Source organism: Canis lupus, chromosome X, assembly GCF_048164855.1.
Source record: "Canis lupus baileyi chromosome X, mCanLup2.hap1, whole genome shotgun sequence".
In the NCBI taxonomy this organism is placed as follows: domain Eukaryota; kingdom Metazoa; phylum Chordata; class Mammalia; order Carnivora; family Canidae; genus Canis; species Canis lupus.
The window spans coordinates 26,180,367-26,205,668 of record NC_132876.1 but is presented as its reverse complement, the minus strand read 5'-3'; the positions used below and the strand labels follow the sequence as shown (position 1 = coordinate 26,205,668).

General features: G+C 35.1%; 1 pseudogene; it reads left to right on the top strand.

The window, feature by feature from the left end:
- LOC140628422 (dynein light chain 1, cytoplasmic-like) overlaps positions 1-25,302 on the top strand; it is a 189,049-nt pseudogene that overhangs the window by 101,962 nt on the left and 61,785 nt on the right.

Sequence of the window (25,302 nt, the reverse complement as noted above, 5' to 3'; positions counted from 1 at the left end):
ATCTTAACATAAGCAATGGCATATTTCACCAAAATAATAAATGTCTGTTGATTTTTTTTAAATCATGTTTTTCATATACCAGGAGAGCTCACTAAATAAGGAAAATTTAAAAAAATACTTCCTAATAGTTGAGTAATATTCCATTGTATACATAAACCACATCTTCTTTATCCATTCATCTTTCGATGGACACTGAGGCTCCTTCCACAGTTTGGCTATCGTGGCCATTGCTGCTGTAAACATCGGGGTGCAGGTGTCCTGGCGTTTCATTGCATTTGTATCTTTGAGGTAAATCCCCAACAGTGCAATTGCTGGGTCGTAGGGCAGGTCTATTTTTAACTCTTTGAGGAACCTCCACACAGTTTTCCAGAGTGGCTGTACCAGTTCACATTCCCACCAACAGTGTAAGAGGGTTCCCTTTTCTCCGCATCCTCTCCAACATGTTTCCTGCTTTGTTAATTTGCCCCATTCTCACTGGTGTGAGGTGATATCTCATTGTGGTTTTGATTTGTATTTCCCTGATGGCAAGTGATGCAGAGCATTTTCTCATATGCATGTTGGCCATGTCTATGTCTTCCTCTGTGAGATTTCTGTTCATGTCTTTTGCCCATTTCATGATTGGATTGTTTGTTTCTTTGGTGTTGAGTTTAATAAGTTCTTTATAGATCTTGGAAACTAGCCCTTTATCTGATATGTCATTTGCAAATATCTTCTCCCATTCTGTAGGTTGTCTTTGAGTTTTGTTGACTGTATCCTTTGCTGTGCAAAAGCTTCTTATCTTGATGAAGTCCCAATAGTTCATTTTTGCTTTTGTTTCTTTTGCCTTCGTGGATGACAAATACCCACAATTTGCTTCAACGTGGATGGAACTGGAGGGTATTATGCTGAGTGAAGTAAGTCAGTCGGAGAAGGACAAACATTATATGTTCTCATTCATTTGGGGAATATAAATAATAGTGAAAGGGAATATAAGGGAAGGGAGAAGAAATGTGTGGGAAATATCAGAAAGGGAGACAGAACGTAAAGACTGCTAACTCTGGGAAACGAACTAGGGGTGGTAGAAGGGGAGGAGGGCGGGGGGTGGGAGTGAATGGGTGACGGGCACTGGGGGTTATTCTGTATGTTAGTAAATTGAACACCAATAAAAAATAAATTTAAAAAAATAAAAATAAATAAAAAAAATACTTTCAATTAAAATAATGCATGTGGAAAAATAATTCAAAACATAATAAATAATTTAAAATATGCACTAACCTTAGTTTATTTGCATTTAAAACTCAAAAATAACAGTTACTGAGACAAGACAAGTTTTTCTTTCTCTTGGAGAAAAACAAAATCTGGAGATAAGTAGCTCAGGAATGGTTAGGCTGCTTCTACATTTTCCAGAACCCTATCTAGTTGCTCTGCCATCTGTAACTTCCATCCCTGAATCATCTAGAGCTCTAGACATCGTGTTTGTATTCTATCATAGAGGAATAAGGAAAAACTGAAAAGAAGTACTTACCTTTCTTCCTCATTTAAAAAATATTTTATGAAATTAGTGAAGGGGAATATAGGGAAAGGAGAGTAAATGAGTGAAAATATCAGTGAGGGTGACAGAACATGAGAGACACCTAACTCTGGGAAACAAACAAGGGGTAGTGGAAAGGGAGGTGGGCAGGGGGTTGGGGTGACTGGGTGATGGGTACTGAGGGGGACACTTGGTGGGATGAGCACTGGGTGTTATGCTAAATGTTGGCAAATTAAACTCCAATAAAAAATTAAAAATAAAAAAATTAAAAATATTTTATGGGAAATCACATTATAGGCTGTTAATGGACTCCTGAATCCATATTTTAAATTCTTAACCTGTAATACCTCAAAACATGACTTTATTTTGAAATAGAGTAATTGCAGATGGATTAGTTAAGATGAGATCATTAAGGTGGCCCTGATCTAAAAATAACTGGTGTCTATATAAAGGGGATATTTGTACAAGAGTCATACATTCACACAGGGAGAACATGGCTATCTCCAAGCCAAGGAGAAAGGCTTGGAATAGATACTTCTCTCACAGCCCTCACAAGGCCCAACCCTGCTAACGCTTTGACTTTGGGCTTCTAGCCACCAAAACTGTGGGATCATAAATTATTGTCATTTATTCTACCCAGTTTGTGATACTTTGCTATGACAGCCCTAACAAACTATTACATCACACAAAACTTTTCTGCTTACATCATGTAGGTAGACAAAAGTCAGTCCGATGGCCAAATCTAGTTTCAAGAAGGCTGAGAAATGGAATTTTTATTCTGGAAAGTCATGTGACCCGCTAAAAATGTGGGATAGTATTATTGAAGAAGGGAAGAATGGCTGTGGGCCAGGCAATAAACAGTGTTTGCCACAAAGTGAAAAGGGGACATCTCAAGTTCCTACCCTAATACTCTTTAAGAGAGTGTAAACAGTTTAAAAATTTTGTGTGCAACTCCAGATATATTTTTTGCACAATTTTTGAAAAGCATCCCAGGCGATTCCAACATGCACCGCTCCCTCCATCTTTGAGGACTATTGATCAAAACCAACTTGATGTTATACAGTGGCATTAATAAAACCTACCTATGTACCTTCTAGAGTTTGTAGGCTTCAATGATCATTTAGCATGTTTGCATATAAGATTATTTAGCACTATCACAACCTCTGGCATTTAATATGTTTTAAATATATGTTAGCAGCTGTGATAAAATAGGCAACATTCTACACCTATACTTTATCACCTGACTTAAGTGGCATTTCTTCTATAAAGTGTTCCTTTGCTCTTTTATATGGAATTAAGCGCTCTTCTGTTTTCACTGAACTTGTGTATAACTCTATCAAAATAAATAACACTTTTGTAGTGTTTTGTTTTTCAAAGACTTCATATATTATCTCAACGATCTTAAGTGTCATCATAGAGATTGATACATTCCCAACCCCTCAGGTCAGACGAAGAAAACTGACACTAAGATCATTAGTAAATATTATGGAACTGGTGTTTTATTTTTTTTAAAGATTTAATTATTTATTCATGAGAGACACAGAGAGAGAGGAAGAGACAGGCAGTCGGAAAAGTAGGCTCCCTGCAGGGACCCCAGTGTGGGACTCAATGCCGGATTCCAGGATCATGGCTTAAGCCCAAGGCAGACACTCAAACTCTGAGCCACCCAGGCATCCCTGGAACTGGAATTTTAATGTAATGCTTTCAATTAAATATTCTCTGCCTTTAGACTAAATATTATGTATTATAATTACTCACTAAGGTAGACAGACCTTTGGCCACCATAACTTCCACTTCCTGGTATTACTCCCCTGAATATGTTAACTTACAATAGAAAAAGAGACTTTGCAGATACAATTCTTATTAATCATCTGGCCTTAAAATAGGAAGATTATTCTGTATTATCAGTGTGGGATCAATGTAAAGACATTAATTTTTAATAACAGAAAATAAAGGCAGAAGGGGAAGTCTGAGAAATTCTAGTCATGAGAAATTCAATGCATTATTGCTAGTTTACAGATAAAAAGGACCACAATGAGAAGAAATATAGCTAGCTTCTAGGATGAGAGAGTAGCTCCCAGCAAACAGCTAGCAAGGAAACTTGTACCTTGTTTCTACAGCCTCAAGGAAATGATTTCTGCCAGTAAAGAATAAGCTTGAATAAGCTTGAAAGTAAGATTCTGTCTCAGAGTTTACAAATAAAAGCTCAATTTGGTCCACTACCTTGACTTTTGACCTTGTGCGAACCTAAGCAGACAACCTAGCTAAGTCACTTTTTACCTGGACTTCTTACTCATGGAAAATATATAAAAATAAATTTAAATCTGTTAATTTGTTGTAATTTTCTATGGCAGAAAAAATAACTAATATATCTATTTACTTGTCTTCTGTACTAAATTATGAGTTACTAAAGAGCTCCTATTCATTTTTAACAACATCCCCAACCAAACTATAGCATATGGCTTATGTTAGAAATAGTCATAGTAGTAGTCTATAAACTAGTGGTTCATGTTTATTTAGGATTTTTTGCCAGATATTGATATCTTACACATAAAAGTATATTTAATCCTCATATTATGAAGTATGTAAATTTCTATCTTTACTTTATAGAGGAGGAAGTTAAGGTTTAATTAACACAGGCAAAGTCAAACAGCTAGTACGTTTTTTTTAAGATTCTATTTCTTTATTCATGAGAGACAGAGAGAGAGAGAGAGAGAGAGAGAGAGGCAGAGACATAGGCAGAGGGAGAAGCAGGCTCCATGCAGGTACCGCGATGTGGGACTCAAACCCGGGTCCCTGAGACCAAAGGCAGACGCTCAACTGCTGAGCCACCCAGGCGTCCCATACGGCTAGTAAGTTGCAATGCCCTAATTTTTTATCCACGTAGTCTACTTCCAGAGACTGGGAAACATTAAAACCACTATGCTATGTGGTCTATTGAATAAAAAAAGAGAGAGAAAGAGGAGCATGTTTATAAGAAGTGTCTGAGACAGTTGCATTCATAAATATGAAAAAATTTATGTAATTAATTAGAGGGTTTTTAAAAAATTTTAGCAACTTTTTTTTCCAAACAAAGTCTTAAAAAGAAACCAACTATGTGGAACAAATTAAGTCAGAGCCGCTCTCATTGAAGTAAGAAAAAATTAGGACTCAAAGGTTTGCCTGTTTATTTCCTCTCAATAATCTATCCCCTGCTTTGGAGAAATCTTTAGAGCAACTCTATTCTATGGAAATGTTATGTAAGCTACAGCTGTGAGGTGGGTTAGTGATTTTAAATTTTCTTTTTTTTTTAAGTTTTATTTATTCGTGAGAGACACAGTGGGAGGCAGGGGCATAGCCAGAGGGAGAAGCAGGCTCCACACAGGGAGCATGATGCAGGATTCAATCCCAGGACCGAGGGATCACCACCTGAGCCAAAGGCAGACGCTCAACCACTGAACCACCCAGGTGCCCTGATTTTAAATTTTCTAATAGCTATGTTAAAAAAGTGAGAAGAAATAAATGTAGTTAATTTGAGTGATAGATTTAATTAATGTAATATATTAAAATATTAGCAGCAATATGTTATCAATATAAAAATGATTGATGAGATATTTACATTTTGGACTAAGTACTCAAAATGTAATGTGTATTTTGCAATTATAGCATATCTCAATTTGGACTATTCACATTTCAAGTGCTTGATAGCCATATGTGTCCAGTGGTGACCTTGTTGGGTAGCAGCATAAGTGTTCATGAGCAGCATGAGAGCATGATTTAAAACCTTTCACAGTAAAGGAATGCTCTACCAAGGACTGCTCATTTCTTCCCAATATATTGCTATCCATGAAAAAAGTTTTAAAGTCTTATTAATTCCAAATATACATTGAGAGAAAAATATAGAAAACAGTTCATTTTTTCACTAAGTCCAGTTTTGTATTTGTGAAGAATTGACCATTTTGACGTTCTTACCTACTGTGATTCATAAGGGAACAGAAAGTTGTATTTCTTTAATAGAATCAAATAGTCTTTAATTTAAATACCATTTAAATAATGTGATAAAGCACTGATTATAATCTCAACTGGGTTGAGTCAAATCCTTTTGGATGGTAGTTCTAACTCTTAAAGTTTCAATGCATTAATGGGATATATTTTTTATGACTGTTTTAAAAATCCATAAGAAATCCACATTTTCTGAGATGGAGGGTGAGGGGGGAACACTGGTGTATAATACAGGAAAGTTGCTAAGAATAAATCCAAAGAGTTCTCATCACAGGGAAAAAAAAGCCAAACTTTTTTTTTTGTCTATAGTAGGTTATGGATATATGTCAAATGCTTTTGCTGTACACCTTAAACTCATACAGTGCTATATGTTAATTATATCTTAATGAACTAAAAAAAAGAAATCCATATTTTCCCTTGCCATAAGTGCTTGGTAAAAGATGAAATAGCTCTCATATTGAGGGAACCAAAAAATAAAAATCAAAGAGAAGTCTTCTCTTTTTGAGTTTCTATGCACTTAACCCTTACATGGCAAGCTCTAGTCTTATTCTGTTTATTCTTAGTATGGCTTCAATTCCAGTTGTTTTGCTAATGATAAGTTGCTCTAGACCAGTGATTTCCAATATATTAAATTCCAGGAATACTTTATAGAAATGAAGTCTTATGCGTATAATATGTTCAATAGATAAAATCTTTTCAGGAAGGGTCATGGAGCTTCACTTTGTGCTTTCATTTTCCTACTTGAGGACACTGTACACAATCCTAGGTTTTCCTGAGCACTGTTTGACAAACAATGCTTCAAGCCATGAATATTTTCTGACCCATGCCTTTTAAAATCAATAGCATTCATTTTCTAGGTATTTGATTTAAATTATGTTTCAAGAATCAGCCTATTGGGATGCCTGGGTGGCTCAGCAGTTGAGCACCTGCCTTTGGCACAGGGTGTGATCCTGAAGTCCTGGGATCCAGTCCCACCTGGGGCTCCCTGCATGGAGCCTGCTTCTCTGTCTGCTTGTGTCTCTGCCTCTCTCTCTCTCTCTCTCTCTCTCTCTCTCTCTCTCTGTGTCGCTCATGAATAAATAAATAAAATCTTTAAAAAAAGAATCAACCTAGCAATATAGTATTTGTGAATCCAAATTGCATGACTCAAAGATGGGAAAAACTGCTTCAGTCACATTAATAACTTTCTGTACTCAATTCCATCCATTCAATTAAAAAATGTTTTATTGGATGCATGCGTGTTAAGTAAAATGTATGAGGTGGTAATAAAATAGAAATGAATTAGACAAGGTCCTTGTCTTAAAAGAGAGTACCATCTTCTGAATAGTTTAGTAACTAATTAAATCGCTATTTAATAAGGGACAGATAATCTAGATAGTCATTCATTCAACAAATATTCACTGATGTTTGGTATATTAGAGAAAATGCACTGTTTGTGGCTGGGAATGAGAGAATAGAGAATTGAGTAAGAACATTTTCATCTTCAAAGATGCCACATAAAGGAAATGGGCAGAAGTAAAAACTTACACCCTGGTACTGATTCATGCCTTAGGTAATTGCTATTATTGTGTAAATATAAGTGCATTTGAAAATATGTGTTGTACATATAAAAATGGATATAGAACCCAGAAATGGACCCTCAACCCTATAGTTAACTCCTCTTCGACAAAGCAAGAAAGAGTATCCAATGGAAAAGAGAAAGTCTCTTCAATAAATGGTGTTGGGAAAATTGGACAGCCACATGTGGAAGAATGAATCTGGACCATTCTCTTACACCATACACAAGGGTAAACTCAAAATGGTTGAAAGATCTAAATGTGAGACAATAAACTATCAAAATCCTGGAGAAGAACACAGGCAACAATCTTTTTTAACTTGGCCACAGCAACTTCTTGCAAGACACATCTATGAAGGCAAGGGAAACAAAATCAAAAATGAACTGTTGGGACTTCATCAAGATAAAGAGCTTCTGCACAACAAAGGATAGAGTCAACAAAACTAAAAGACAACCTACAGAAAGGGAGATGATGTTTTCAAATGCCATATCAAATAAAGACTAGTATCCAAGATCTAAAAAGAACTTATCAAACTCAATGCCCAAGAAACAAACAACCCAGTCATGAAATGAGCAGAAGACATGAACAGTTATTTCTCCAAAGAAGACCTACACATGACCAACAGGTATATGAAAAAATGCTCCACATCACTTGTCATCAGGGAAATATAAATCAAAACCACAATGAAATATCACCTTACACCAGTTAGAATGATTAAAATAACAAGACAGGAAACAATCAATATTGCGAGGATGTAGAGAAGGGTGAACCTTCTTTCACTCTTGGTGGGAATGCAAGCTGGTGCAGCCACTCTGAAAAACAGTATGGAGGTTCCTCAAGAAGTTAAAAATATAGCTACGCTGTGACCCAGCAGTTGCATTACTAGGTATTTACCTCACAGATACAAATGCAGTGATCTGAAGGGGCACTTGCACCCCAATCTTCATAGCAGCAACGTCCATAATAGCCAAACTGTGGAAGGAGTCATAATGTCCTTCCACAGTTGAATGCATAATGAAGATGTGATATAACTGAGTGGGGGAAAAATTAGAGAGGAAGACAAACCATGAGAGACTCCTAACTCTGAGAAGCAAAGCGTTGCAGGAAGGGATGTGGGTGTAGGGAGGGGTACCTGGGTGACAGGCACCAAGGAGGACACATGATGAGATGAGCACTGGGTGTTATACTACATGTTGGCCAATTGAATTTAAATAAAGTATTTAAAAAAAAAAATATATATATATATATCCTTGGCATTGTTTAATGTTATGTTCTGGAAGCAACAATAGCCTATTACTGTATTTTGCTTTGTAGTATTAGTAGCGGAAGCAATGTTTATTTTTTTTAATATCTGTGGAAATGTATAGTCTCTAATGTTAAGATTTTTGTTGTTGACTTATTATATTAAAGGCCCAAGTTTAATGAGTAGAGTTAGCCCCACCACCACCAACCCCCACCCCATTAATCAGTTTTCACATTTCAGCATGAGTTTTCCAGGAATCAAAATAAACAAAACAGTCCACTGAGTGGTGAAAAAACTCATGAAATTAATCCAAAATACGTCTTTAAAACCATCATGAGACAATCAATTGACTTAGCATTATTTTTTAAAGTATGTTTGCTGATTTAATGATTGTTGTTAACTGCTTTGTTATAGCAAAACTGTAGTATATTTGAAGCTGCAGCTAAGAAGAAGCTATATTAGAAAAGTTTGATAGGCTGAGAAATAACAAGGAGATGGGAGTTGCAGAATGAACAACTATGGATTTCTGTGTTGCATGTTCTTAAGTTATAGCAAAGATTCCTCTGCAGCTAAGTAACTCCAGACAAGCATAAAGGAATAACAACAAAGAAATCATAAAAATTGAAGCAAATTGGTTGATCTGTCTTTTATAACAGTAGTTCCGTAACCCAAATGGAGCACTAATTAATAGCACTTCTCAGTGTGTTTGGGAAAAACTTTAAGGGGAAATCAGACTCTCTTATCTACTGAAATGGCTTTCCCGATCCTCCCCACACATCTTGCGGAAAGAAGCAGTTTCATTGGGGCTGGACTAGGCACTTCTAAGCATCCTCAAGTCCTCTGTCACATCTTTCAGAATGAATGACATCTGGCAGTTGCAGCTAAGATTTAATTTAGGAAGAAAATGGGAGAATACCTAAGTATATGGTTTGGCAAATTGCTATCCAACAATAGACAGGTTGGATGAAGTGTTTTGAAAAATAAAAAACTCTAGTAGATATTTGTTATATATCATGCACATATCACTATTATTCACAGATTTTTAGAATATAAATAAAATAGATTTAACACAGACTATGTGCTGGGCATAATTTAATCTTCCCCTGTTGATTAAGGAAACATGTAAGTATAGTATATAATTTTCATTCTATAATTATGAATATAGGTTATCCCGGTAAATAGAGAATTCCAGTTGGATTTTCTGCATGTAGGCAGTTGTATTTGGTTCATAAGACATAACCAAATGAATAGAAACACAATTTATTGAGCATAATTCATCATAATTTTTCATCTATATACTGAGTATCTGTCCTCATAGCTATGAAACAATGAAAAGATAATTTATATCCAAATGAATAAGTATACATCTATTCCTTACTGAATTAAAATTTAGCTAAACTTTTTATCATTTATATTTAATCTAAAATATTGTAATAATAATATATTTTCATTCTACTATTGACATCATACACAAGGAGACAGTTGGTCAGTATTATGATTCACTATGCATAAAACTCAGAAGGCTGCTGTAAAATCTTTAAATCACAAATCATCATGTATAAAAATGAATAGTAGAATCAAAATGCAAGGTTATAAAAATTACTATCAACAAGTAAATGTCATGAAAATATAAATTATTTTTCACTGAGCAGGGTAACAACACGAATAAGAGAACATGTAATAAATAACTTGTTATGATAAATTCAGTACAATAAAACAATTCACTGAAAGCTTGTGATAAAATATTCAGTGTACAACATACATAAATATACCTTAGCACTGTTTAAAAGGACCTTTTTACTTTAACAACAAGTCACGTAAATTGCCAACAGAAATTTAAATGATTATGAGGTAAACTGAGTTTGATACTTATCCTTTTGTTATGATCTTTTTAAACTCAAAATACAAGAAAGCCTTACATTTTAAAGTTATGTGAAATATTTGGAAGTCCCTAATGTGATATATATATATATCCCTAATGTATTCTTGAATATGATACTTAATATTACTTTGGTTAATCAGTCAATGTGATACACTACATTAATAAAAGAAAGGATAAAAACCATATGATCCTCTCAGTAGATGTAGAAAAAAAGCACTTGACGAGACACAGCATTCTTTCTTGATAAGAACCTGCAAGAAAGTAGGAATAGAGGGAACATACCTCAATATCATAAAGGCCATATGTAAAAGACTCACAGTTAATATCATCCTTAATGGAGAAAAACTGAGAGTTTTTCCCCAAAGTCAGAAATATGACAGCAATGTCCTCTCTCACCACTGTTGTTCAACACAGTACTAGAAGTCTTAGCTTCAGGAAGCAGACAACAAAAAGAGACAAAAGGCTTCCGAATTGGCAAGGAAGTAGTCAAACTTTAACTATTTGCAGATGACATGATACTTTATGTAAAAGATCTGAAAGATTCCACCAAAAAATTGCTAAAATTGATACATGAATTCAGAAAAGTTGCAAGATATAAAATCAATGTACAGAAATCTGTTTCATTTCTTTATACCAATAATGTAGCAGCAAAAAGAGAAATCAAAGAATCAATCTCATTTGCAATTGGACCAAAACCCATAAGATATCTAAGAATAAACCTAACCAAAGAGGTAAAGGATCTGTACTCTGAAAACTACAGAATATCTATGAAAGAAATTGAAGACACCAAGAAATGGAAAAATATTCCATGTTCATGGATTGGAAGAACAAATATTATTAAAATGTCTACATTACCCAAAGCAACCTACACATTCAATGCAATTCCAATCAAAATAACATCAGTATCTTTCACAGAACTAGAACAAACAATCCTAAAATTTGTATGGAACCAGCAAAGACCCCACATAGCCAAAGGAATTTAGAAAAAAGAAAAGCAAAGTGAGAGACTTCAGAATCCCAGACTTCAAGATGTGTTACAAATCTACAATCACCATGACAGTATGGTACTGACATCAAAAACAGACACATAGATCAATGGAACAGAATAGAGAACCCAGAAATGGACCCTCAACTCTATGGTCAAGTAATCTTTGGTGGATCAGGAAAGAATATCCAATGGAAAACAGACACTCTCTTCAGCAGATAGTGTTGGGAAAATTGGACAGCCACGTGCAGAAGAATGAAACTGGAGCACTTTCTTACACCATACACAAAAACAGACTCAAAATGAATGTAAGACCTAAATGTGAGACAGGAAGCCATCAAAATCCCAGAGGAGAAAACAGGCAACAACCTTTTTGACCTCAGCAGCAGCAACTTCTTAATAGACATTTCTACAGAGGCAAGAGAAACGGAAGCAAAAACAAACTTTTGGGGCTTCATCTAGATAAAATGCTTCTGCATAGGGAAGGAAACAATCAGTAAAAGTAAAAGGCAACTGACAAAATGGGAGAAGATATTTACAAATACCATGCACAAATGGCTAGTATCCACAATTCATAAGGAGGTTATCAAACTCAACACCCCAAAAATTAGTAATCCAGTTAAGAAATGGGCAGAAGATGTGGACAGAGATTTCTCCAAAGAAGGCATACACATGGCTTATTGACACAGGAAAAATGTGCAACATCTCTCATCATCAGGGAAATACAAATCAAAACCATGATATACCACCTCACTCCTGTTGGGATGACAAAATTAACAGCTCAGGAAACAAAGGGTGTTGATGGGGATGTAGAGAATGGGGAACACTTTTGCACTGTTGGTGAGAATGCAAATTTGTGGGAAATGGTATGGAGGTTCCTCAAAAAGATAAAAATAGAACTACCCTATGACCCAACTATTGCACTACTGGGTATTTATCTAAAGGATATGAAAGTGCTGATTCAAAGGGGCACATGCACCCCAATGTTTATAGCAGTATAAATTATAGAAAGAGCCCAAATACCCATTGACTGATGAATGGATAAAGAAGAGATGGTATATATAGACAGTGGAATATTAGCCATCAAAGGAAGAAATCTTACATTTGCAATAATGTGGGTGAAGCTACAGTTTATTATGCTAAGTGAAATAAATCAGAGAAAGACAAATGTTCTTCTCCAGGATTTTGATGGTTTATTGTCTCACATTTAGATCTTTCAACCATTTTGAGTTTACCCTTGAGTATGGTGTAAGAGAATGATCCAGATTCATTCTTCCACATGTGGCTGTCCAATTTTCCCAACACCATTTATTGAAGAGACTTTCTCTTTTCCATTGGATACTCTTTCTTGCTTTGTCGAAGAGGAGTTAACTATAGGGTTGAGGGTCCATTTCTGGGTTCTATATCCATTTTTATATGTACAACACATATTTTCAAATGCACTTATATTTACACAATAATAGCAATTACCTAAGGCATGAATCAGTACCAGGGTGTAAGTTTTTACTTCTGCCCATTTCCTTTATGTGGCATCTTTGAAGATGAAAATGTTCTTACTCAATTCTCTATTCTCTCATTCCCAGCCACAAACAGTGCATTTTCTCTAATATACCAAACATCAGTGAATATTTGTTGAATGAATGACTATCTAGATTATCTGTCCCTTATTAAATAGCGATTTAATTAGTTACTAAACTATTCAGAAGATGGTACTCTCTTTTAAGACAAGGACCTTGTCTAATTCATTTCTATTTTATTACCACCTCATACATTTTACTTAACACGCATGCATCCAATAAAACATTTTTTAATTGAATGGATGGAATTGAGTACAGAAAGTTATTAATGTGACTGAAGCAGTTTTTCCCATCTTTGAGTCATGCAATTTGGATTCACAAATACTATATTGCTAGGTTGATTCTTTTTTTAAAGATTTTATTTATTTATTCATGAGCGACACAGAGAGAGAGAGAGAGAGAGAGAGAGAGAGAGGCAGAGACACAAGCAGACAGAGAAGCAGGCTCCATGCAGGGAGCCCCAGGTGGGACTGGATCCCAGGACTTCAGGATCACACCCTGTGCCAAAGGCAGGTGCTCAACTGCTGAGCCACCCAGGCATCCCAATAGGCTGATTCTTGAAACATAATTTAAATCAAATACCTAGAAAATGAATGCTATTGATTTTAAAAGGCATGGGTCAGAAAATATTCATGGCTTGAAGCATTGTTTGTCAAACAGTGCTCAGGAAAACCTAGGATTGTGTACAGTGTCCTCAAGTAGGAAAATGAAAGCACAAAGTGAAGCTCCATGACCCTTCCTGAAAAGATTTTATCTATTGAACATATTATACGCATAAGACTTCATTTCTATAAAGTATTCCTGGAATTTAATATATTGGAAATCACTGGTCTAGAGCAACTTATCATTAGCAAAACAACTGGAATTGAAGCCATACTAAGAATAAACAGAATAAGACTAGAGCTTGCCATGTAAGGGTTAAGTGCATAGAAACTCAAAAAGAGAAGACTTCTCTTTGATTTTTATTTTTTGGTTCCCTCAATATGAGAGCTATTTCATCTTTTACCAAGCACTTATGGCAAGGGAAAATATGGATTTCTTTTTTTTAGTTCATTAAGATATAATTAACATATAGCACTGTATGAGTTTAAGGTGTACAGCAAAAGCATTTGACATATATCCATAACCTACTATAGACAAAAAAAAAAGTTTGGCTTTTTTTTCCCTGTGATGAGAACTCTTTGGATTTATTCTTAGCAACTTTCCTGTATTATACACCAGTGTTCCCCCCTCACCCTCCATCTCAGAAAATGTGGATTTCTTATGGATTTTTAAAACAGTCATAAAAAATATATCCCATTAATGCATTGAAACTTTAAGAGTTAGAACTACCATCCAAAAGGATTTGACTCAACCCAGTTGAGATTATAATCAGTGCTTTATCACATTATTTAAATGGTATTTAAATTAAAGACTATTTGATTCTATTAAAGAAATACAACTTTCTGTTCCCTTATGAATCACAGTAGGTAAGAACGTCAAAATGGTCAATTCTTCACAAATACAAAACTGGACTTAGTGAAAAAATGAACTGTTTTCTATATTTTTCTCTCAATGTATATTTGGAATTAATAAGACTTTAAAACTTTTTTCATGGATAGCAATATATTGGGAAGAAATGAGCAGTCCTTGGTAGAGCATTCCTTTACTGTGAAAGGTTTTAAATCATGCTCTCATGCTGCTCATGAACACTTATGCTGCTACCCAACAAGGTCACCACTGGACACATATGGCTATCAAGCACTTGAAATGTGAATAGTCCAAATTGAGATATGCTATAATTGCAAAATACACATTACATTTTGAGTACTTAGTCCAAAATGTAAATATCTCATCAATCATTTTTATATTGATAACATATTGCTGCTAATATTTTAATATATTACATTAATTAAATCTATCACTCAAATTAACTACATTTATTTCTTCTCACTTTTTTAACATAGCTATTAGAAAATTTAAAATCAGGGCACCTGGGTGGTTCAGTGGTTGAGCGTCTGCCTTTGGCTCAGGTGGTGATCCCTCGGTCCTGGGATTGAGTCCTGCATCATGCTCCCTGTGTGGAGCCTGCTTCTCCCTCTGGCTATGCCTCTGCCTCCCACTGTGTCTCTCACGAATAAATAAAACTTAAAAAAAAAAAGAAAATTTAAAATCACTAACCCACCTCACAGCTGTAGCTTACATAACATTTCCATAGAATAGAGTTGCTCTAAAGATTTCTCCAAAGCAGGGGATAAATTATTGAGAGGAAATAAACAGGCAAACCTTTGAGTCCTAATTTTTTCTTACTTCAATGAGAGCGGCTCTGACTTAATTTGTTCCACATAGTTGGTTTCTTTTTAAGACTTTGTTTGGAAAAAAAAAGTTGCTAAAATTTTTTAAAAACCCTCTAATTAATTACATAAATTTTTTCATATTTATGAATGCAACTGTCTCAGACACTTCTTATAATCATGCTCCTCTTTCTCTTTTTTTTTTTGTTTTTTTTTTCACCTCTGCCCTAGATCTGATTAAATGACCATATATCACAGTTTGACTGGAAGAGTTTATAAACCTGTTATCTCATTTCAATTATTAATATTGTCCCTTCACTCTCATAAGTGTTCCAATTTGGACTATCACTTATATGGTCACCTTGGCTCTCACCAATTTTTTTACAGTTGTGATCTCAGAGTCTCTGGTGTCCTGCCCTCATAGCACACCTCTTGCCTCATGGTGCAGGCTTTCCTGTTCACATTCCATAAAACACTCCCATGGGATCAATATCCTTGAACATATATGGGAAACTTAGAAATATAGAGGAACTAAAGACCAAATAAATATTTGACCAATGTGAGGAGCAAGTAAACAAATTATTCATTCTGCCTTTTCCCCCAAAACCTTACCCTCCAGGAATAGCCTATATATAGTTTGTATAACATAGGGGGTACAGATTATCAGTTCCAAGAATCAGGCAATCACATTTAATAGTAGCCTGCTCAATAACAACTCCTCATATTAGCACTTCTTCCTTCACTGATTTTCTCTTTTTGTTCCTTACTCCTGCTCCCTGAGACTGGACTCTGTAATAATGGCATGAAAACCTGTATCAGGTATGCTTTCTGGTGAACACAGGCAAAGATAAGACCTCACCCTAGAAAGCTTAAATCTCTTAGGCTCTTTCAGACGTCCTGTGTCAATAGCCATCATTTATATTTCTTGGTCATTGGTTGAAAGCTGACAGATATAGAACTAATCCTGAATTTAGGCAAAAGAGATTTAGGGAGCTCTATTTTAGTATGAGTCAGCATTAAATTGTCCTATGCTAATTCAAGCCAGGTTTTGATAGCTGGGCTTCCATCTTGCTTTTTTTCAAAGACGTGGTCACTATCTCATTTTTAGGAACCAGATTTTTGCCATACTCCTTTTATCTACATCCAGAATCTTTATGTGAACAAATACTAACACCAAATATATTCTGTTGTCACTGTATCCAGATACCATGTTCTGGATGAGTATGAACCTTTAAGATCTGCCCTTTTTTTGGCAATTTTAGCAATTCCCATTCCTATCAATGCCATAAAATACAACAAACAAACCAGTCCAAGACCATAATTGAGAAAATTCGGAGAACAGTCAGGGATAAAAACTCATTCTCTTGGATTCTAGCCCATTGCTCTTTCTACTTAAATAGTTGGGAAATATATACATATGTGAATGTGCATGCACACACACAGAGAACTAATCTTTCAGTAAATCCGTGTAGCATGAAACTATCAAAGGTATCAAAACACAAAAGGTATACATCATAAAGAACTTAAACCATATCCCTAACAGTCATATGACTTCTGGCATACAGTGAAAAAAAAAAAACCTAAAATAAAAGAATACTCTTCTTTACTAACAAACATGCTCTTTCAGTCAGGCAATTCCAAGGCCTTCTCCATGAAATCCTTCTGGACCACAACTTTAATGTGCATTAGATATATTTGTAGATCATGGTAAAACGTAGATCCCCAAATCTCATTTAACTGAGATCCAGATGCTATCAGTGTCCCCAGGAGTCACACTTTGAATACTGGTGATTTGAAATGCCAAAATATCAAGCCATTAGGGAAAAGAAATAATCACAACTGAGGAGAATAGAAAATGAAAGCATGCTAGTTACCAAAAATTAGAGTAGTCTCTATACCATTAATTTATTTTCCAGCAACACATCTAAGAAGTGATTCCATTCATCGTCATATGGAAAGCATGCAAGAATAAAGGGAATCTAATATGTGCTGCCTGTTGGCAAATATTGAATTTGAATAATCTTTATTATTTAAGAATGGAAAAAGACTAAATGCTAAATTTGGAAAGTATTAAACAATATTTTAATTCATGTAAACTATCATTTGGAAGCTGCAGAAAATCATATTAAAGTAATTTCTTAAACAGAAAAATATTTTAGAAAAATATTTGGCATTATTACTGAGTTAATATGGTATATAAGACTGAGATATAAGTCATAAGGAAGCATAAGAATGGGATTTTTTACAAAAGAGATGCAGAGACAGGTATAGTTACAAATGCTGCCAAAATAAAGTGTCTTGGGACGCCTGGGTGGCTCAGTGGTTGAGTGTCTGCCTTTGGCTCAGGGTACGATCCTGGAGTTGCAGGATTGAGTCCTACATCAGGCTCCCTGTGAGGAGCTTGCTTCTCCCTCTGCCTATGTCTCTGTCTCCTCTCTGTCTTTCATGAATAAATAAATAAAATCTTCTAAAAAATAAATAGTCATGAGAAAATTAAAATTATAAAAACAGAGTTAAAACTGTAGTATACAATAAATAACAGAAGTTTATCATATGCTGTAGCTCATAAAATATTTTATTGGTGAAATAATAGATATGGATATTAGCAGAATAGATTAGAAACAAACACAAGGGATGCCTGGGTGTCTCAGTGGTTGAACATCTACCTTCGGCTCACAGCATGGTCCTAGAGTCATGGGATTGAGTCCCACATTGGGCTCCCCAAAGAGAGCTTGCTTCTCCCTCTGCTTATGTCTCTGCCTCTCTCTGTATCTCTTATGAATAAATAAATAAAATCTATTTAAAAAAAGAGAGAGAGAAACAAACACAGCATAGTTAAGTACTTATGCCTGATAAAGGTACCATTTCAAATAAGAAGGTAGAAGATTTATTAATCAACAAATGGGGGATCCCTGGGTGGCGCAGCGGTTTAGCGCCTGCCTTTGGCCCAGGGCGCGATCCTGGAGACCTGGGATCGAATCCCACGTCGGGCTCCCGGTGCATGGAGCTTGCTTCTCCCTCTGCCTGTGTCTCTGCCTCTCTCTCTCTCTGTTACTATCATAAATAAATAAATAATAATAATAAAAAAAGCAGAGAGTTTTCTCTGGAAAAAAAAATAAGGGAGATCACAGCAGAAATACATGAAATAGAAAAAGAAAAAATACAAAAGTCAATGAAACTAAGAGTTAGATTTTTGAAAAGACAAACAAAATTGACAAGTATTTAGCCACACTAGGAAAAAAGGAGATTAAAATAAATAAAATCAGAAAATGAAAGAGAAACCATAGATATATATAAACTGTCATAAGAGATTATTATCAATGACTGCATGCTAACAAATTGGATAACCTAAAAGAAATAGATGAATTCCTGGAAACATATAACAAACCAAGACTGAATTAGGAAGAAATAGAAAAATTGAACAGATAATAATGAGTAAGGATATTGAAACAGTAATCCAAAACATCCAATAAAGAAAAGTCCAGGACCAGATGATTTAACTGGTGGATTCTACCAAACACTTAAGAAATAATCACAGCCAATGCAATTCAAACTCGTCCAAAAAGTTGAAGAGGGGGAAAACACTTTCACCCTTATACCACAATAAAGACATTAAACGAAAACTGTGAGCAACTATTCTTGATTAATATAGATGTAAAAACTGTCAACAAAATGCTAGCAAACCAAATTCAAAATCATATTAAAAGAATCACACAAAAATGATGAAATGGGATTTATCCTTGAGATATAAAGATGATTCGATGTACACATATTAATAAATGTGATAGAATAAAATGTAATAGAATGAAAGATAAAAATTATATGGCCATATCATCAGATGCAGAAAAAAGCATTTGAAAAATTTAACATTATTTTATAATAAAAAATTTAACATATCAGTTATAGAAGAAAGGCCATATATGAAAAACTCACAGCTTAGCTCATAATCAGTGGTGAAAAGGTGAAAGTGCTCCTGCAAAACTCAGGAACAAGATAAGTGTGTCTACTCTTATCACTCCTATGCAACATAGAACTGGAAATTGTGCCCAGAACAATTAGGCAAGAAATGAAAACAAAAGTGGTCAAATTGGAGGAGAAGTTGTAAAATTTTCTATTTGCATATTATATGATTTTATATACAGAAAAATCTAAAGATTTCACTAAAAAATTCTTAGAATTAATATAGCATTTATTTCTGACTCCAAATCCTGTGCTCTTTCCATTTGCCATCATTACTTAAAGATTAACACTAATATAATGCCAAAAAAGTAGAAGAGTGTTGCCTAAGCAACCTTTTCGACCTGGACCATAGCAACCTCTTACTAGACATATCTCTGGAGGCAAGGGAAACAATAGCAAAAATAAACTTTTGGAATTTCATCTAGATAAAAAGCCTCTGCACGGGGAAGAAAACAATCAACAAAACTAAAAGGCAACTGACAAAATGGGGGAAGATATTTGCAAACAACATATCTCATAAAGGGTTAGTATCCAAAATCCAAAAGGAAATTATCAAACTCAACACCCCCAAAATAAATAATCCAGTTAAGAAATAGGCAGAAGACATGAACAGATTTCTCCAAAGAAGGCATACAGACAGATGACTTACAGATCCATGGAAAACTGCACAACATCACTCATCATCAGGGAGATACAAATCAAAATCATGAGATGCCACCTTACACCAGTCAGAATAGCTAAAATTAACAACTCAGGAAGTAACAAATGTTGGTGAGGATACAGAGGAAGGGGAATGCTTTTGTAGTGTTGGTGGGAATGCAAATTCATACAGCCACTTTGGAAAACAGCATGGAGGTTCCTCAAAAAGTTAAAAATAGAACTACTTTATGACCCAACTATTGCACTACTGGGTATTTATCCAAAGGATACAAAAATGCTGATTCTAAGGGGCACATGCACCTCAATGTTTATAGCAGCACTATCAGCAATAGCCAAATTATTGAAATAGCCCAAATGTCAATTGATTGATTAATGAATGGAGAAAGAAGAGGTGATATATATATAAAATATCATATTTTATATATATATATATATATATATATATATAATGTTACTCAGCCATCAAAAATAATGAAATCTTGCATTTGCAACCATGTGGATGGAACTAGTGTATTATGCTAGGTGAAATAAGTAGTCAGAGAAAAACAAATGTATGATTTTACTAATATGTGGAATTTAAGAAACAAAATAGATTAACAGTTAGGAGTCTATGTTCTATCTCTCTTTCTGATATTTCCCACACATTTCTTCTCCCTTCCCTTATATTCCCTTTCACTATTATTTATATTCCCCAAATGAATGAGAACATATAATGTTTGTCCTTCACCAATTGACTTATTTCACTCAGCATAATATCCTCCAGTTCCATCCACGTTGAAGCAAATGGTGGGTATTTGTCATTTCTAATAGCTGAGTAATATTCCATTGTATACATAAACCACATCTTCTTTATCCATTCATCTTTCGTTGGACACCGAGGCTCCTTCCACAGTTTGGCTATTGTGGACATTTCTGCTAGAAACTAGGGGTGGTGGAAGAGGAGGAGGGCAGGGGATGGGGGTGAATCGGTGACGGCTGCTGAGGGGGGCACTTGACGGGATGAGCACTGGGTGTTATTCTGTATGTTGGCAAATTGAACACCAATAAAAAATAAATTTATTATTTAAAAAAAGAAAGAAAAAGAAAAAAACAAAGTAGATGAACATAGTGGAAAGGAAATAAAATAAAATAAGATAAAAACAGAGAGAGAGTCAAACCATAAGAGACTCTTAACTATCAAGAACAAGCTGGGGAACATGGGTGGAGGGGATGGGCTAAATGAGTGAAGGGCATTAAAGAGGGCACATGCTGTAATAAGCACTGGGTGTTATATGTACCTGATGAAACAGTAAACTCTGCCCTTGAAACCAATATTACAGCATGTATTTACTAACGAATTTAAATGAAATTTTGGAAGAAAAAAGTTTTCACTAGAAAAAAATTATATGTAATGAAAACATAATGCAATTTTATACTCAATGTGGTTGATTTGCCAATATCCATTCCAACTTTAAGAAACTATTCTAAGCTAGTTAGGGTTATCCTACTCTTCTTACTATTGATTGATTTAAAAAATAAACAGTCAACCCAATTCTTTTTTTTTAATAATTAACATCTTTATAACATTGAATATTCTTATCCATTAAAAAAATTAAATTTTAGAAATATTTTTATTTTAAAATTTTTCATTTATGCAATCTCTACATCCAACATGGGGCTCAAATTCAGGACCCCAAGATCAGGAGTAACATGCTCTTCCCATTGAGCCAGCCAGGCCCCCTTGAATTTTAAAGATTTTAAAAACTTTATAACCAAATCTATAAGTTCCTGAGTACTTTTATCTTCTTGTTAGTGTACATTATATCTTTTTTAAAATTATGCTTTATGTTTGTTGGGTACAAAAACTAAACTCAGTTCTATACATTAATTTTATAGACAACAAGCTTAAATTATTAATTAGAAAATTTGTATAGTGCCTGGGTGGCTCAGTCAACTAAGTGTCCAACTATTTTTTTAAATGAGTTAATTACCATATAATGTATCATTAATTTCAGAGGTAGAGGTCAGTGATTTCATAGTCTTATATAATGCCCAGTGCTCTTTACATCACCCGCCCTCCTTAAAGTCCATCACCCAGGTACTCCCTCCCCTCCAGCAACCCAGAGTTTGTTTCCTATGATTAAGAGGCCCTTATGGTTTGTCTTCCTCTCTGATTTCATCTTGTTTTATTTTTCCCTCCCTTCCTCTATGCTCCTTGGCTTTATTTCTTAAATTACATATATGAGTGAGTGAAATCATTTGATAATTGCCTTTCTTTGATTGACTTAATTTGCTTAGCATAATATCCTCTAGGTCCATCCATGTCTCTGCAAATGGCAAGATTTTATTTGTTTTGATGGCTAAGTAATCTCCCATTGTAAATATACACCATCTCTTCTCTATCCATTCATCTGTCAATGGGCACCTAGGCACGTTCAGTAGTTTGGCTATTGTGGACATGGCTACTATAAACATTGGAGTGCAGGTGCCTCTTCAGATCCCTACATTTGTATTTTGGGGGTAAATACTAATGCAATTGCTGGGTCATAGGGTAACACTATTTTCAACTCTTTGAGGAACCTCCATACTATTTTCCAGAGTAGCTGCACCAGCTTCACCGGCTTGCATTCCCACCAGCAGTGTAAAAGGGTGTCTGTCCCTTTCTTTGAATCCTCGCCAACATCTGTCATTTCCTGACTTGTTAATTTTAGCTATTCTGGCTGGTGTGAGGTGGTATCTCATTGTGGTTTCCATTTGTTTTTCACTGATGCTGAGTGATGTGGAGTATTTTTTCATTTGTCTATTGGCCATCTGTATGTCTTCTTTGAAGAAATGTCTGTTCATGTCTTCTGCCCATTTCTTGTTTGGATTATTTGTTCTTCGGGTGTTGAATTTGATAAGTTCTTTTTAGATCTTGAATACTAGTCCTTTATCTGATAAGTTATATGCAAATATATTTTCCCATTTTATAGGTTGTCTTTTGGTTTTGTCAACTGTTTCCTTTGTTCTGCAAATCTTTTTATGTTGATGAGGTCCCAATAGTTCATATTTGCTTTTGTTTCCCCTGATTTTGGAGAAGCGTTTAGCAAGAAGTTACTGTGGCTGAGGTTACAGAAATTGCTGCCTGTGTTCTCTTGGATTTTGATGGTTTCCTATCTCACATTAGGTCTTTCATCCATTTTGAGCTTATCTTTATATATGGTATAAAAAAGTGGTCCAATCTCATTCTTCTGCATGTGGCTGTCCAATTTTCCCAACAGTATTTGTTGAAAAGACTGCCTTTTTTTTCTATTGGATATTTCTTTCTTTTTCAAAGATGAGTTGACCATATAGTAGAGGGTCCATTTCTGGGTTCTCCATTCTGTTCCATTAATCTATGTGTCTGGTTTTGTGCCAGTACCCTCCTGCTTTGATGATTACAGCTTGAAGTCCGGAATTGTGATACCACCATGGTTTAATTTTCTTTTTCAACATTCCTTTGCCTATTCAGTCTCTTTTCTGGTTTCATACAAATTTCAGGATTATTTGTTCCAGCTCTGTGAAAATGTTGGTGGTATTTTTATACAGATTGCACTGAATGTATAGATAGCTCTAGGTAGCATAGACATTTTAACAATATTTGTTCTTCCATTCCATAAGCATGGAACATTTTTCCATTTCTTTGTGTCTTCCTCAATTTCTTTCATGAGCATCCTAAAGTTTTCAGAGTACAGATACTTTGCTTCTTTGGTTGGGTTTATTCCTAGGTGTCTTTTGGGTTTTAGTGCAATTGTAAATGGGATAAGTTCCTTGATTTCTCTTTTTTCTGTCTTATTGTTAATGTACAGTAATACAACTGACTTCTGTGCATTGATTTTTATATCTTGCCACTAAATTTCTATATAGATTTTAGCAATTTTGGTGTAGAGTCTTTTGAGTTTTCCACATAGAGTATCACGTCATCTGTGAAGAATGAGTTCAACTTCTTTACCAATTTCAATGCCTTTTATTTTTGTTGTTGTAGTTGTAGTTGTTTTTGATGTCTGATTGCTGAGGCTAGGACTTCCAGTAGTATGTTCAAAAACAGTGTTGAGAGTGGACATCCTGACCTTAGGGAGAAGCTGTTTTTCCCCATTAAGAATGTTATTCCCTGGGAACTTTTGTATATGGCTTTAATGATATTGAGATATGTTCTCTTTATCCCTACACTATGGAAAATTTTAATCAATAAAGGATGATGTATTGTGTCAAATGCTTTTTCTGCATCAACTGAGAGTATTGGATGCTTCTTGTCTTTTCTTTTGTGAATGTGATATAACACATTGATTGAGTTGTGGACACTGAACCACCCCTGCAGCCCAGGAATAAATGCCACTTAGTTGTAGTGAATTATCCTTTTAATGTACTGTTGTATCCTTTTGGCTAGTATATTGCTGAGAATATTGGCATCTGTTCATCAAGGTATTGGTTCATAATTGTCCTTTATGGTGGGGTCTTTGTCTGGATTTAGGATCAAAGTAATGCTGGCTGCATATAATGGGTTTGGAAATTTTCCTTCCATTTCTATTTTTTGGAACAGTTTCAGAAGAATAGGTATTAATTCTTCTTTAAATGTTTGGTAGGGGATCCCTGGGTGGCGCAGCGGTTTGGCGCCTGCCTTTGGCCCAGGGCGCGATCCTGGAGACCAGGGATCGAATCCCACGTCGGGCTCCCAGTGCATGGAGCCTGCTTCTCCCTCTGCCTGTGTCTCTGCCTCTCTCTCTCTCTCTGTGTGACTATCATAAATAATAAATAAAAATTTAAAAAAAAATAAATGTTTGGTAGAATTTGCCTGGGAAGCCATCTGTCCTTGGACTCCTGCTTGTTGGGAGATTTTTTTATTACTGCTTCAATGTCCTTGCTGGTTATGTGTCTGTTCACGTCTTCCCTTTTTTCGTATTTCAGTTTTTGTAGTTTATAAGTTTCCAGGAATGCATCCATTCCTTCCTAATATGTTGGCATAGGGTTGCTCAGAATACATTCTGACAATAATTTGTATTTCCATGGTGTTTGTGATCTTTTTACTTTCATTCATGATTTTATTGATTTGAGTCCTTTTCCTTTTGTTTTTGATAAGTCTGGCTAGGGTGTTATCAATCTTATTCTTTCAAAGAACCAGATCCTAGTTTCATTGATCTGTTCTACTGTTCTTTTGGTTTCTATTTCATTGATTTCTGCTCTAATCTTTATTAATTCTCTTCTCCTGCTGATTTTAGGCTTTATTTGCTGTTCTTCCTCTAGCTCCTTTTGGTGTAAGTTTAGCTTATGTATTTAAGACCTTTCTTGTTTCTTGAAAAAGGCTTGTATTGTTATATACTTCCTTCTTAGGACTGCCTCTGCTGCATCCCAAAAGATTTGAACAGTTGTGCTTTAATTTTCACTAGTTTCCATGATTTTTAAAAATTCTTCGTTTATTTTCTGGTTGACTAATTCATCCTTTAGTAGGATACTCTTCAACCTCTATGTATTTGAGTCATTTCCAAGTTTCCTCTTGTGACTGAGTTAAAGTTTCAAAGCACTGTGGTCTGAAATATATGCAAGTATTGATCCCAATCTTTTGGTATGGATTGAGACCTGATTTGTGACTCAGTATGTGATCTATTCTGGAGAATGTTCCATGTGCACTCGAGAAGTATATGTATTTTATTGCTTTAGGATGGAATGCTCTGTATATATTT